General features: G+C 42.7%; 1 long non-coding RNA gene across 1 annotated transcript; it reads right to left on the bottom strand.

Annotated features, from left to right (window-relative positions):
- Positions 1-10,741: 10,741 nt before the first annotated feature.
- Positions 10,742-13,650, bottom strand: LOC123726620 (uncharacterized). Its single transcript, XR_006758680.1, has 4 exons — positions 13,607-13,650; positions 13,275-13,331; positions 13,080-13,182; positions 10,742-12,967 (listed from the first exon to the last, which is right to left on the bottom strand). It is a non-coding gene; the product is annotated as an uncharacterized lncRNA (long non-coding RNA).
- Between the last annotated feature and the right edge of the window lie 1,445 nt (positions 13,651-15,095).

Raw genomic sequence — 15,095 nt, 5'->3', positions numbered from 1 at the left:
TGGAGTCAACATGGGCCAGCATCCCTGTGGAACACTTTCGACACTTTATAGAGTCCATTCCCCGACAAATTGGGGCTCAATATTAGGATGGTGTTCCTAATGTTTAGTATACTCAGCATCTTTCCCCACTTCAATTCATGTTTACTCCCTTAGTTTTGTTGGTCAAGTGAGGATTACTAATTTTCATGCCATCCCTGCCAGTTTTGGAGGCCACTAATTTGTCATTTGAATTGTGATGTCATTCTGCTCAGACCAAGGACCCAATCGACCCGATGACCCCTGACCCTTATAAAGTGTGGGGTTAGAGTGCTTTATTCAAGGTGTTGCCATCCGTGTGCCCCACCCCTCCCTTTCCCCCTCTCCCCCCTCCTTCTTCCTCATCTCTTTCTTTTCTCTCCCCTGTCCTATCATCCTTTTCTGTGTGCAGGGGCAGTGAGGTGTGAAGACAAGTCTCTGTGGACAACTTGTTTGTCTCTATCAACTTTTAAACCCCAGAATAAAAGAGGGAGAGGCTCCCATAAATTGATGTTCTATCTCCATGGGGGATTCTTTGTAAGCACCTGCACCAATGCTTGTGTTTGTTGGATTTGTGCTCCACAATTTGGTCTTCTCTGTTTTCACTCTGACATGTTTGACCTTTTGCTGGGTCTATCTTATGTTTACATTGTTTTTTTGTTTTTAATTAAATTGATCGGTTATAGATCAGGAAAATGGCCTTCCATTAATTGATATAATCCCGGCGTTATTTATATTTTGTTCCAAATGGATAACTGCTTATCCTTAATTGACAGGGTATATTACCATGTCTCATCGTTTTACACTATTAACACTCAAGGGCTCAAAAAGGTGTATTTTTCACAAAGCATAGGTCATACCGAAATGTGTACCAACCAGTTGGGATTATGTGACAAAAATCCATATGAATTTGTCAACTCACTCATTGATTACTTTAAAATGGAGAGATAATAGTGCACTGCTTTATTTGGATTGTGCTTCACAGGATTGATCATGTTTAATTAGCCATGCACAAATGGACTAATCAGCTACCCAACAACAACTAGCTTAATTGCTGGGGCGGCTGAAAGCAGTAAGTGAATTTGCTGTTGCATCTCAACAGAGTTAATGTCTACTTCTAAACTAGTGTGTTGATGTTGGAGAATCTACAGAAGGCAGTGGTACCAAAAAAAAGGTGAGTAATCAAAAAATGGCCAGTGAAGTCAATGGAGAACTAGAGTCATCTGCTGGCAACGGTATACATTGCAGTATATCTATATCTGTTATGGTACTGGACTCATGACATGGTCTCTAGAACTCTAGGGATGAACTTTGAACCTCACAAGAAACAGTTCATCCACCTCTCTTATCTCTCAGAATGAGCGGGAAATACAGCCAGTACCTCAAAATTAAATGACATTCATGGGGAATTCACTTTTGTCTCATGTACAGTATGTTGGTAAATACAATATTGTGTGTATGATAAAGCTCTATGATGTACGTACATGCATAAAGAAAGTCTGAACTCCATTCACACAGTTAGGGCTCTATTCAATCAGATACGCTTTAAGCCGACATCCTCGTAGTGGTTGTTTCGGCGGTGTCAGAGGTGTAACTGCGTTAGAGCTGTCAAGTCCATAAGCGGCACCTGGCATATACCTAAAGCTTACGTTGCCATTGGCTGCATGAAGCCGCAATAAGAGAAATCCCATGCAGCCTTGTTTACAAGTTCGAACACTGGAATGTGAGCTGTAATCTACACCTCGATTAGGCTCATTATTTCATTTAATTGTTTTCAATTTGAGCGTCATTATTTGTATATAGTCTACACCATTGAATTCTGAACTTTTAATGTGAGTTGGACAGGTGTGGCTTCATGACAATGATCAAGAGCAGCTGCTCATCGATTTTTTACAGCTCCAACACAGTTACACCTCCAACAACGCCATGTTGTCGTTGATGACCTGGACAGTACATTCGCTAGGGTTTGACCTCTCCTCCTTCAAGCTTTAGAAGGGGGTGGCTTTGGTCCTAGAGGAGAAATTACTTGGACACACCAGCTGGTCCCTCTCTACTGAGACCAGACCCTGTCCTCTCAAAGGCCCAGGGTCAGTACAATACACGTTACTTAGGTCCTCCATCAAGTGACCTTGTCCCTCCACATAGTCATACAGATACAGCATGTGGCAGTTGCAGCTCCAGTCGTTCCTGCGAATTCTCATCACATTCTCATGGAAGAATGCATCAAAGAAGCCCTGAGGAACGGTCTGGAGGTTGTTCTCTGAGAGGTACAGCTTCTCCAGGAAGGCCTGGTTGTTATTCTGCAGGTGGACGATTTTGATCTTGGTAAGATCTTGGAAGATGGTTCTGGGCAGCGATGTGAGCTGGTTCTCCGAGAGGTCCAGGTAAGGCAGGGCCGTCAGGTTCCGGAAGACATCCTCTGGAAGGTCAGTGAGCTGGTTCATGGACAGGAACAGGTGGGTGAGACTGGTTAGACGGCCAAATGAGTCTGGCAAAAGCTGCACCAACTTGTTGCCTTTGAGATCCAGCTCTTCAAAGCTAGAGGGAAAGGTTCCAGAGCTTAAGTTTGTGATCAAGTTGCTGCGAAGATTCAGCTCATTTAGTTTCTCTAAATGTGAGAAGACACCCTGAGTGAGGTAAGATATCTGGTTTCCTGCAGGCAAAGCTCTTTCACCTGGGAGATGTGGAAAGTGTTGGGCAAGAGGACGTTGATCAGGTTGTAGCCCACGCACATACAAAAATACTATAGTGTATACTATGGTAGGAATACTATAGTATTCACTCTAGTGTTTTTGTGGACTTTCCTGTATTATTTACTGTAGTATATCGTAGTATTTACAGTTTACTAAGGTATAAATATTGTAGTAAAAAAAGACTAGTATATACTATAATGATTTCTGAAGTACAGTATTTACTGTAGTGTTTTGCAAACTGGAGTTTACTGTAGTATTTACTGTAGCGTTTTTGTGGGCTATAGTATGTACAGTACCAGTCAAAAGTGTGTCGTGTTAAAAGTTAATTTGTGAAATTTCTTTCCTTCTTGATGCATTTGAGCCAATCAGTTGTGTTGTGACAAGCTAGGGATGGTATACAGAAGATAGCCCTATTTGGTAAAAGACCAAGTCCATATTATGGCAAGAACAGATCAAATGAGCAAAGAGAAACGACAGTCCATTACTTTAAGACATGAAGGTCAGTCAATACGAAATATTTCAAGAACTTTGAAAGTTTCTTCAAGTGCAGTCACAAAACCAGCAAGAGCTATGATGAAACTGGCTCTTATGAGGACCGCCACAGGAAAGGAAGACCCAGAGGTACCTCTGCTGCAGAGGATAAGTTCATTAGAGTTACCAGCCTCAGAAATTGCAGCCCAAATAAATGCCTTACAGAGTTAAAGTAACAGACACATCTCAACATCAACTGTTCAGAGGAGACAGCGTGAATCAAGCCTTCATGGTTGAATTGCTGCAAAGAAACCACTACTAAAGGACACCAATAATAAGAAGACAATTGCTTGGGCCAAGAAACACGAGCAATGGACATTAGACCGGTGAAAAGCTTTCCTTTGCTCTGATTAATAAACATTTTTGATTTTTGGTTCCAACCGCCATGTCTTTGTGAGACGCAGGGTAGGTGAACAGATTATGTCCACATGTGTGGTTCCAACCGTGAAGCATGGAGGAGGAGGTGTGATGGTGTGGGGTTGCTTTGCTGGTGACACTGTCTGCGATTTTCTTTTTTATTCAAGGCACACTTAACCAGCATGGCTACCACAGCATTCTGCAGTGATACACCATCCCATCTGGTTTGCGATCAGTGGGACCATTATTTGTTTTTCAACAGAACAATGACCCAACACACCTCCAGGCTGTCAAGTCATGGGCTCTCAACCAACCGTGCTATTTTGTTAGTTTAAAAAAAAAAAGTAATTTATTTTGTACATAATGTTGCTGCTACAGACTCTTATGACCAAAAATAGCTTCAGGAAATCAGAACAGCGATTACTCACCTCCAACTGGACGAAGAATTTCTCTTTAATGAGTCGGATGAGAGGGATTTACTCCAGACACCCAAACTGGCCTTCATCCCTGTCATTTGTAGGAGAAAAAGACGGAAGAGGTGAGTGCCTTGTGATCCGCCGACAAGTGGCTAATCTGCCTTTGCCATCTGTACTATTGGCCATAGTACAATTGCTGGATAATAAATTGGACAAACTAAAAGCATGTATATCCTAACAACAGGACATTAAAAACTGTAACATCTTATGTTTCACCGAGTCATGGCTGAGTGACGACATGAATAACATACAGCTGGCGGGTTATACATTGTATTGGCAGGATAGAACAGTAGCCTCTGGTAAGACAAGGGGTGGCGGTCTATGTATATTTGTAAACAACAGCTAGTGAAGGATATCTAAGGAAGTCTCAAGCTTTTGCTTGCCTGAAGTAGAGTATCTCATGATAAGCTGTAGACCACACTATCTACCTAGAGAGTCGTCATCTGTATTTTTTGTAGCTGTCTACATACCACCACAGACCAATGCTGGAACTAAGACCGCACTCAATGAGCTGTATAACGCCATAAGCTAACAGGAAAACGCTCATCCAGAGGCGGCGCTCCTAGTGGCCGGGGACTTTAATGCAGGGAAACTTAAATCCTTTCACCAAATTTCTACCAGCATGTTAAATGTGCAACCAGAGGGAAAAAACTCTAGACCACCTTTACTCCACACACAAAGCACTCTCCCTCGCCCTCCATTTGGCAAATCTGACCAGAATTCCATCCTCCTAATTCCTGCTTACAACCGAAAATTAAAGCAGGAAGCACCAGTGACTCGGTCTATAAAAAAGTGGTCAGATGAAGCAGATGCCAAGCTACAGGACTGTTTTGCTAGCACAGACTGGAATATGTTCTGGGATTCTTCCGATGGCATTGAGGAGTACACCACATCAGTCACTGGCTTCATCAATAAGTGCATCGATGACGTCGTCCCCACAGTGACTGTACGTACATACCACAACCAGAAGCCATGAATTACAGGCAATATCCACAATGAACTAAAGGGTAGAGCTGCCGCTTTCAAGGAGCGGGACTCTAACCCGGAAGCTTATAAGAAATCCCGCTATGCTCTCCGACAAACCATCAAACAGGCAAAGCATCATTACAGGACTAAGATCGAATCGTACTACACCGGCTCCGACGCTTTTCGGATATAGGAGGACTTGCAAACTATTACAGACTACAAAGGGAAGCACAACCGAGAGCTGCCCAGTGGCGCGATCCTACCAACACGATCCTTCCCTGTCTGAGTCTGTAATACCAACATATTTCAAGCAGGCCACCATAGTCCCTGTGCCCAAGAACACTAAGGTAACCTGCCTAAATGAATACCGACCAGTAGCACTCACATGTGTAGCCAAGAAGTGCTTTGAAACGCTGGTCATGGCTCACATCAACACCATTATCCCAGAAACCTTAGACCCACTCTAATTTGCGTACCGACCAAACAGATCCACAGATGACACAATCTCAATTGCACACCACACTGGACTAAGATCGAATCGTACTACACCGGCTCCGACGCTCGTCGGATGTGGCAGGACTTGCAAACTATTACAGACTACAAAAGGAAGAACAGCCGAGAGCTGCCCAGTGACACGAGCCTACCACACGAGCTAAATTCTTTATTTGCTTGCTTCGAGGCAAGTAACACTGAAACATGCACGAAAGCAACAGCTGTTCCGGACGACAGTGTGATCACGCTCTGCGCAGCTGAAGTGAGTAAGACCTTTAAACAGGTCAACATTCACAAGGCCGCAGGGCCAGACGGATTACCAGGACGTGCTCACCAAGCATGCACTGGCCAACTGACAAGTGTCTTCACTGACATTTTCAACCTCTCCCTTTCTGAGTCTGTAATACCAACATGTTTCAAGCAGACCACCATAGTCGCTGTGCCCAAGAACACTAAGATAACCTGCCTAAATGACGACCGACCTGTAGCACTCACGTCTGTAGCCATGAAGTGTTTTGAAAAGCTGGTCATGGCTCACATCAACACCATTATCCTAGAAACCCTAGACCATTTGCGTACCGCCCAAACAGATCCACAGATGACACAATCTCAATTGCGGGCCTTCAAGGGTGCGTGCTCAGTCCCCTTCTGTACTCCCTGTTCACTCATGACTGCACGGCCAGGCACGACTCCAACACCATCATTAAGTTTGCCGATGACACAACAGCGGTAGGCCTGATCACCAACAACGACGAGACAGCATATTGGGAGGAGGTCAGAGACCTGGCCGTGTGGTGCCAGGACAACAACCTCTCCCTCAACGTGATCAAGACTAAGGAGATTATTGTGGACTACAGGAAAAGGAGGACCAAGCACGCCCCCATTCTCATCGACGGGGCTGTAGTGGAGCAGGTCGAGAGCTTCAAGTTCCTTGGTGTCCACATCACCAACAAACTAACATGGTCCAAGCACACCAAGACAGTCGTGAAGAGGGCACGACAAAACCTATTCCCCCTCAGGAGACTGAAAAGATATGGCATGGGTCCTTAGATCCTCAAAAGTTTCTACAGCTGCACCATCAAGAGCATCCTGACTGGTTGCATGCTACTCTGTTATTATCTATGCATAAGTCACTTTAATAACTCTACCCACATGTATATATTACCTCAATTACCTCAACTCACCGTTGCCCCCGCACATTGACTCTGTACCGGTACCCCCCGTATATAGCCTCGTTATTGTTATTTTACTGCTGTTCTTTAATTATTTGTTACTTTTATTTCTTGTTTTTTTAGGGATTTTTCTTAAAACTGCATTGTTGCTTAAGGGCTTGTAAGTAAGCATTTCACTGTAAGGTCTACTACACCTGTTGTATTTGGTGCATGTGGCAAATAAAATGTGATTTGGTTTGATTTGTGAGGGCTATTTGACCAAGAAGTATGGTGATGGAGTGCTGCATCAGATGACCTGCCCTTCACAATCACCCGACCTCAACCCATTTAAGATGGTTTTGGATGAGTTGGACCGCAGAGTGAAGGAAAAGCAGCCAACAAGTGCTCAGCATATGTGGGAACTCCTTCAAGACTGTTGGAAAAGCATTCCATGTGAAGCTGTTTGAGAGAATGCCAAGAGTGTGCAAAAACCCTTGAATGAGTAGGTGTGTCCAAACTTTTGACTGCTGCTGTATACTCTAGTAAATACTGTATTGCTTTTGCTGACTGTATTATACTATAGTATTTACTAAAGTGTTTTTGTTTTATTATCTTTAACATTGAAGCTTTCTCCTTGAGGAAACCTACCGTAGAAATACTAAAATAACACATTTACCATAGCTTGTAGGACATTTCTGTAGTATTTACTACAGTAATTATTTAGTGTGTATAGTGTAGTATTTATTATAGTATTCTACAGTATACTACAAAATGCTATACTTAGTACTACACATGATTGAGGGATACAACAGTGTGTAGTATAGTGTTCTACAGTATACTACAGTTTACTGCAGAATTCTATAATAAGTACTGCAGTATTCTAAAGTTAACTGTAGTACTTTTTTATGTGCATAGATTGAGGGACTCTAACTGGGACAAGCCGCTGAGGAGCCCCCTTCCACCCCTGTGAGCATGTTCTGGGACAGGTCAACAGCACAAAGACTCAGGAGGTTCTGGAAGAGCTGCCTAGGCAGGTTGGATATGACCTTGCCCTTCACCTGAAAAGTATTCTGGAGTGAACTGAAGAGGCGGTCACTCAAGGACTTGAACTTGTTAAAGTTGAAACAGAGGTTTTGTGAGGTTTCCTCTGCTTTCTGAAGATTCCAGGGTTCAACTGCTCCAGCCAAGTGTTGCCGCTGATCTCCAGCTCCTCCAGCCCTGTCAGATGATCAAAGGCCATGGTGGTGACGCCCGGCAGAAAGTTGTTGAAAGAAGATCAGCTTTGTGAGATGGGGGCTGTACTGTATCATGACTGAACCCAGATGTGTCATTCCTGTCATCATAACAACCAACTCCTGTTAATGGTTATGCATCTCATGCTCTCCTCAGAACACATCACACTAGTTGACGGGAAATACTGGCCTCTGGGAGGACAATTTATGTCAGACATAGAAGTCTTCTCTTGGTAACAGAGATGCAGTGTCAAGCATAACATGGTACCAAAGTCTTTCCACATTCTTCACTGTAGAAATAGAACAGAGAGATTTGAATGAAATGTATGTTATAGTATTTCAAATAATACCTATTGTGAGTTCTTTGAGTGAGCGTATTGAGTACTGTGGGCAAAGGGGATGTCACGACCTTCTTCGTCTTCTGACGATAATGCGAAATCGTCGTCTGAAAAGGTGGACCAATATGCAGCAGAGTTGGTGTTCATTTTCTTAATTTATTAAAGAACGTTGAACACAAAAAAAACAAGAAAACAATAAGCACGACCAATGACAGTTTTGCATGCTCACAAAAACACACAATGCAAAAACAATCTCCCACAAATACAAGACAAACACACCAAACTAATATAGGACTTCCAATCAAAGGCAACACCAAACAGCTGCCTTCAATTGGAAGTCCACCCCAATTAACTCAACATAGAAACACACTCACTAGACTACACATAGAAATACATAAACATAGACCATAACTCAAAACCCGGAAATAATAAATCAAACGCCCTCCTAACTAACACACCACCCTGAACCACATAAAACAAATACCCTCTGCCACGTCCTGACCAAACTACAATAACAATTAACCCTTATACTGGCCAGGACGTGACAGGGGAACTCAATTCCCAAATGTACTTGCTTAACAGAATTACAATTCGGCTGATGTTGATATCAATCCTCCATCAAAGCTTCCCTGACATTTATCACTAAGCCTTTCAGGGCTACCGCTGACTTTTTGATATTCTGTTTCTTAATCACATAAGAAGAAAACCATAATATACCTGTGTTTTGTATATATGTTTATGATTCCCACAAATCTGAAAAGAGGTAATACATTTCCTTGTGGATTTGAGTCCATCTGCAAATCCACCCACAACAAGCCTAAATTAGGCAAGACAAACCCTTTGGTTATTGCCCAGATTGGTCATGAAATCATTAGCTCAAAGGGGATGGAGCAGTTTTTAAAATCAAATGGGGCTGCTGGGATTCAAAGTGGTTGGGATGATATACATTCGATTTTGGGGGCCCATTTTGGAGCCACAACACTGGTCGTTGGGCACTGCACTGTGGCTGCCCTCTGCTCCAGCTCAGCCAACCTAATATATGTTTGTGTGTATATCGGAGGGGTTGGGTATAGCAGAAGATACATTTCCTTATCGTATCGATTAATAAAGTATTCTTCTTCTTCAATACCAGGCCAGGTGCAAACACTTTTAACAGAGACTTTTCTAAAGCAATTAAGTGACTAGTAGTATATTTTTAATCACATTCTATTGCACACAGTAGCACAGTAGTCATGTTCTGGCTTGGATGATAATTTACAGTGCATTCGGAAAGCATTTTGTTACAGCCTTATTCTAAAAGGGATTAAATTGTTGTTTTTTTCTCATCAATCTACACACAATACCCCATAATCACAAAGCAAAAACAGGTTTTTAGAACAATTAGCAAATGTATTAAATATAAAAAACTGAAATATCACATTTACATAACTATTCAGACCCTTTACTCAGGGGAACGGCACCTCCGTACCTTCAGGCTCTGATCAGTCCCTACACCCAAACGAGGGCACTGCGCTCATCCACCACTGGCCTGCTGGCCCCCCTACCTCTGAGGAAGCACAGTTCCCGCTCAGCCCAGTCAAAACTGTTCGCTGCTCTGGCACCCCTATGGTGGAACAAGCTCCCTCACGACGCCAGGACAGCGGAGTCAATCACCACCTTCCGGAGACACCTGAAACCCCACCTCTTTAAGGAATACCTAGGATAGGATAAAGTAATCCTTCTAATCCCCCCAAAAAAAGATTTAGATGCACTATTGTAAAGTGGTTGTTCCACTGGATATCATAAGGTGAATGCACCAATTTGTAAGTCGCTCTGGATAAGAGCGTCTGCTAAATTACTTAAATGTAAATGTAAATTTACTTTGTTGAAACATCTTTGGCAGTGATTACAGCCTCGAGTCTTCTTGGGTATGATGCTACAAGCTTGGCACACCTGTACTTGGGGAGTTTCTCCTATTCCTCTCTGCAGATCCTCTCAAGCTCTGTCTGGTTGGATGGGGAGCGTCACTGCACAGCTATTTTCAGGTCTCTCCAGAGAAGTTTGATAGGGTTCAAATCTGGGCTCTGGCGGGGCCACTCAAGAACATTCAGACACTTGTCCGGATGCCACTCCTACGTTTTCTTGGCTGTGTGCTTAGGGTTGTTGTCCTGTTGGAAGGTGAACCTTTGCCAGAGTCTGAGTTCTTGAGCGATCTGGAGCAGGTTTTCATCAAGGATCTCTCTGTACTTTGCTCCGTTCATCTTTCCCTCGATCCTGACTAGTTTCCCAGTGCCTGCCCATACTTCACCGTTGGGATGGTGCCAGGTTTCTTCCAGACGTGATGCTTGGCATTCAGGCCCAAAAGTTCAATCTTGAATTCATCAGACCAGAGAATCTTGTTTCTCATGGTCTTAGAATCTTTAGGTGCCTTTTGGCAAACTCCAAGCGGGCTGTCTTGTGCCTTTTACTGAGGAGTGGCTTCCGTCTGGCCACTCTACCATAAAGGCCTGATTGGTGGAGTGCTGCAGGGTTGGCTTTCCTTCTGGAAGGTTCTCCCATATCCACAGAGGAACACTAGAGACCATTGGGCTCTTTGCCACCACCCTGACCAAGGCCATTCTCCCCTGTTTGCTCTAGGAGAGTATTGGTGGTTGCAAACTTCTTCAATTCAAGAATGATGGAGGAAACTGTGTTCTTGGTGGAGGTCACTGTGTTTTTTGGTACCCTTCCCCAGATCTGTGCCGACACAATCCTGTCTCAGAGCTCTACGGACAATTCCTTTGACCTCATGGGTTGGTTTATGCTCTGACATGCACTAACTGTGGGACCTTACATAGACAGGTGTGTGCCTTTCCAAATCTTGTCCAATCAATTAAATTTACCACAGGTAGACTTTAATCAAGTAGTAGAAACATCTCAAGGATGATCAATGGAAACAAGATGCACCTGAGCTCAATGGCTATAAAACCCTTAAGGGTTTGACATGTCCTAAAGAAAAAGGCATAATTCTACACAGGCACAACACGTCTGTTATAAACCTGGAGTCTCTTACGAACTTAGTGGATAACTATGTGCAGGTAAAAAACAAATCAGTTAGTAATTTGTATGACCAGTTCCAAGGTCTCATCAGTCAAAAGATCGCTTTGCATTACACCTTGATCGCATTGCATCACACCTTATATTATATATTCATTATACCATTATTACCTCATTATATTCATCAAGTCTCATAATAACATGTACAGGTGATAACAGTGAATCCCCAGACAATTCTATATGTAATCGGTCACCTGGACCGTCTGCTAACTCTGAGGCTCTACGGACCAAATCATCCAAAGTATAATGAGTAAATAGAAAATTGCTAAATAATTTATTCCAGCATTTACAATACCTTGGAAATGTAAAAACTGTCTGAGTTCTGCATGTGTAATCCTCACATCTTCAAGGCCACCACCCTGCTATAAGATATCGCTATATCTCTCAAATTCTGTAAGGCTATCATGTTGAGAAAGCACTGGTGAGTTTATGGGTGTGGTGATTAGATTAGTATTAATCGCCCCACCGTTTATCTCAGCGATTAAATCTCTGACATTTTTAGGCATAATTTGACGGGTCATCTAGGGTCTCAGGGCTGAATACAATGCCTGCCATAGCGTATCTTTCAAAATCATCAGGGTCATTGTGATAAGAACATAAGGTCCATCATTCCACACTGTAGTTCCATCAATCTGTTTTACATCCTCTGCATACGATACATTATGACTAATTCTATATCTCTGAGCCGCTCTAGCCTCTCTCTAAACCTGGCATCCACCAAATGCTGCACTATGTTCCCCCAACAATAACAACACTTAAGCTTCACCTTCACACTATCTGTACTTTCCCAGGCATAACCTTCTCACTGATAGACTTTCACTTCTTTGACATTCTTTTCTACTGATCAACTTTTTGGCCTCAATCACTCTTCCTCCCTTCACATTTTCTTTAATATCATCTATGGACATAGATATTGGGACCCAGTGGTGACTCCCCTCAATCTAGCATAAGCACTAGGGACATGGCTTTTAATCTTTTTCCCATTCAGCTTTTCCATTTTCAGAATCTTCTCTTGCTGAGCCTAACTACCACACAATATTAACAATCTACCATTTCCAATGAACCCAGTTAATTTCACCCTACCTACCTCTTTCTCTACTGCATTAGTCGGTTAGGGTGTAAGTGAGGCCCTGTGATCTCATCAAACACTGTCACCACTTTCCACTCCAACAAATTATTACTCTTGCTTCCTGCCTTGGCTCTCTTTATGCTTTCTTTACTAGAAGCTCCACTGCTTTCTGTATCATGATCTCGCTTCTTCCTATGTCTCTCCACTACCGACCATTCCGGTCCTTGACCCTCATCCTCCCGCTCCACACCATCAGAACTGACACCCATATTGTTCATATTCCAGCACAGCTGTTGCTTCACCAGCTTTTTCTCCATTTCCTCCATTTTGTCGAACTACTCGCCGCCAATTCTGACCAAATGAGAGGCTGCTCCCACCAGCCCTAGACACTCTGATTCACTGCGACCTCTTCACCGAGTGAGAACGCCTCTCCGGATTCTCCAAGCTGTGATGAAAATGCGTCTATACGAGGGTGCACCACCACAACAGGCCTTGTGAGAGTGCTGTTCTACAGAACGAGCATGTCTTTCTAGCAACTAATGGTGCTACCAATTGTGCTATTCCAGAATGTACTGTTAAAAGAAGATACAAGAGAAGGTGTTACACACATTTGTACATGAATAGATAATATTTTATCTGGCATCATCATCATTTTATACAAACAATATGAACAAGGTTACTAACCTTCTCAGAAATGTCTCTATTTCACATTTTTATTCTGGGTTTGCTCGTTTTGTACTAGGGCCAGGCTCTCAAAATGAAGTCTCCTCAGCTTTAGTTAATAAATCTGTAAAGACAAAAAGAGGCAAGCTAAAAAATAATACAAAAAAAAGACCTTAATGAACTATTGAATTACTAGCAGAAGGTATCTGTACTTACAGATTTCTGTAAACTATCCCGGTGTTGAAACGATCAAATGACAATTCTCCAAAACTTCTAAAAGTGATTAAAAAAAAAGAATAATCTGGTTTTAAATCACAATCACCCCGCATTTATATTAAATATTTTGATTGAACACACTGTGAATAGTGGACCACACACATTGAGAAAGACGGTTTAGAAAAAAAGGTATAGAAAAAATAATAATTGAAATAAAAATTTGTATTTATTTAGGCAAGTCAGTTAAGAACAAATTCTTATTTACAATTATTACCTACCAGAGAACAGTGGGTTAACCACCTTGTTCAGGGGCAGAACGACAGATTTTTTACCTTGTCAGCTCAGGGATTCAATCCAGCAACCTTTTGGTTACTGGCCCAACACTGTAACCACTAGGCTACCTGCCGCCCCAGGTAAACAGAAGAAGGAAAAGAGAGAGATATGTTGTTACATCGTCGATGAGATAATCCCTTTTCAACCATATAATACAGCAGGATCTCCAAACAACTGGTTCATCCTAAATTCATTCTAACAAATATCTCACCGAATACAGAGTGAAAAATGTACTTGCGTCTATCCATATGTCTTTTGTTTGCTTCCTCTTGTTGATGAACAAATACAAAAATAAAAATGTTAATGTTGTTGCCCAATCGAAGATTCAGTACGTCACTGTATTAGAAGCCCTTTAAAACACACTCCCTCATAAATGTCGTCCAATCTCACAGGCTATAAAAGTTCACACAAAGATGAAGGAACCACACCCACACAAGGCCACACAGTCACACCTGGTGACACACACTCACACTCACGCGCACGCACATACCCTCACATCCAACACAGACGCTTAGATACAAGAGCCTGACAAACAACCTATTGTCTAGCTTGCTCTAGCTGCTATTTGTCCCCCCCCCCCCCATTGTATTCAAATTGGTTGGCTTGATCACAGGACAGGACACCCCTTCTCAAAATGGATTCATCCTCTCAGCCTTGAGTGCCTAAACAAATCAAAATATAATGGCACACACAAACAAAACCTACATGCTTACATACCATTCAAGGTGACCACTTGGTTCCCTATTTTAATTACCCTTCAGGACAAACCCCTTCCTAAATCATGAGGTGTGACCTAGAGTTTGACTCACACCGCCCTACATTAACCACAATATACACTGAACAGAAATATAACATGCAACAATTTCAAAGATTTTACTGAGTTTCAGTTCATAGAAGGAAATCAGTCAATTGAAATGAATTCATTCTGCCCTAATCTATGGATTTCAAATGACTGGGCAGGGATGCAGCCATGGGTGGGGCTGGGAGGGCATAGGCCCACCCACTTCGATGCCAGGCCCACCCACTGGGAAGCCAGGCCCGGCTAATCAGAATGGGTTTTTTATCACAAAAGGGCTTCATTACAGAAATACTCCTCAGCACCCCCCTTCCCCTCCTCAAATGATCCCGCAGGTGAAGAAGCTGGATGTGGAGGTCCTGGGCTGGGCTGGCGTGGTTAGTGGCTGTGAGGCCGGTTGGACGTACTTTCAAATGTTCTAAAATGTTGTTGGAGGTGGTTTATGGTATAGAAATTAACATTCAAATCTCTGGCCACAGCCATGGTGGACATTCCTGCAGTCAGCATGCCAATTTCAAGCTCCGCTGAAAAGTTGAGAAATCTGTAGCATTGTGTTGTGTGACAAAACTACACATTTTTATTGTCCCCAGAATTTTTTTTATTTAACTAGGCAAGTCAGTTAAGAACAAATTCTTATTTTCAATGACGACCTAGGAACAGTGGGTTAACTGTCTTGTTCAGGGGCAGAACAA

This window comes from Salmo salar, chromosome ssa14 (assembly GCF_905237065.1).
Source record: "Salmo salar chromosome ssa14, Ssal_v3.1, whole genome shotgun sequence".
Lineage (NCBI taxonomy): Eukaryota > Metazoa > Chordata > Actinopteri > Salmoniformes > Salmonidae > Salmo > Salmo salar.
Note: the sequence above shows the minus strand (reverse complement) of the source record. Positions and strands in the feature narration are given on the sequence as shown.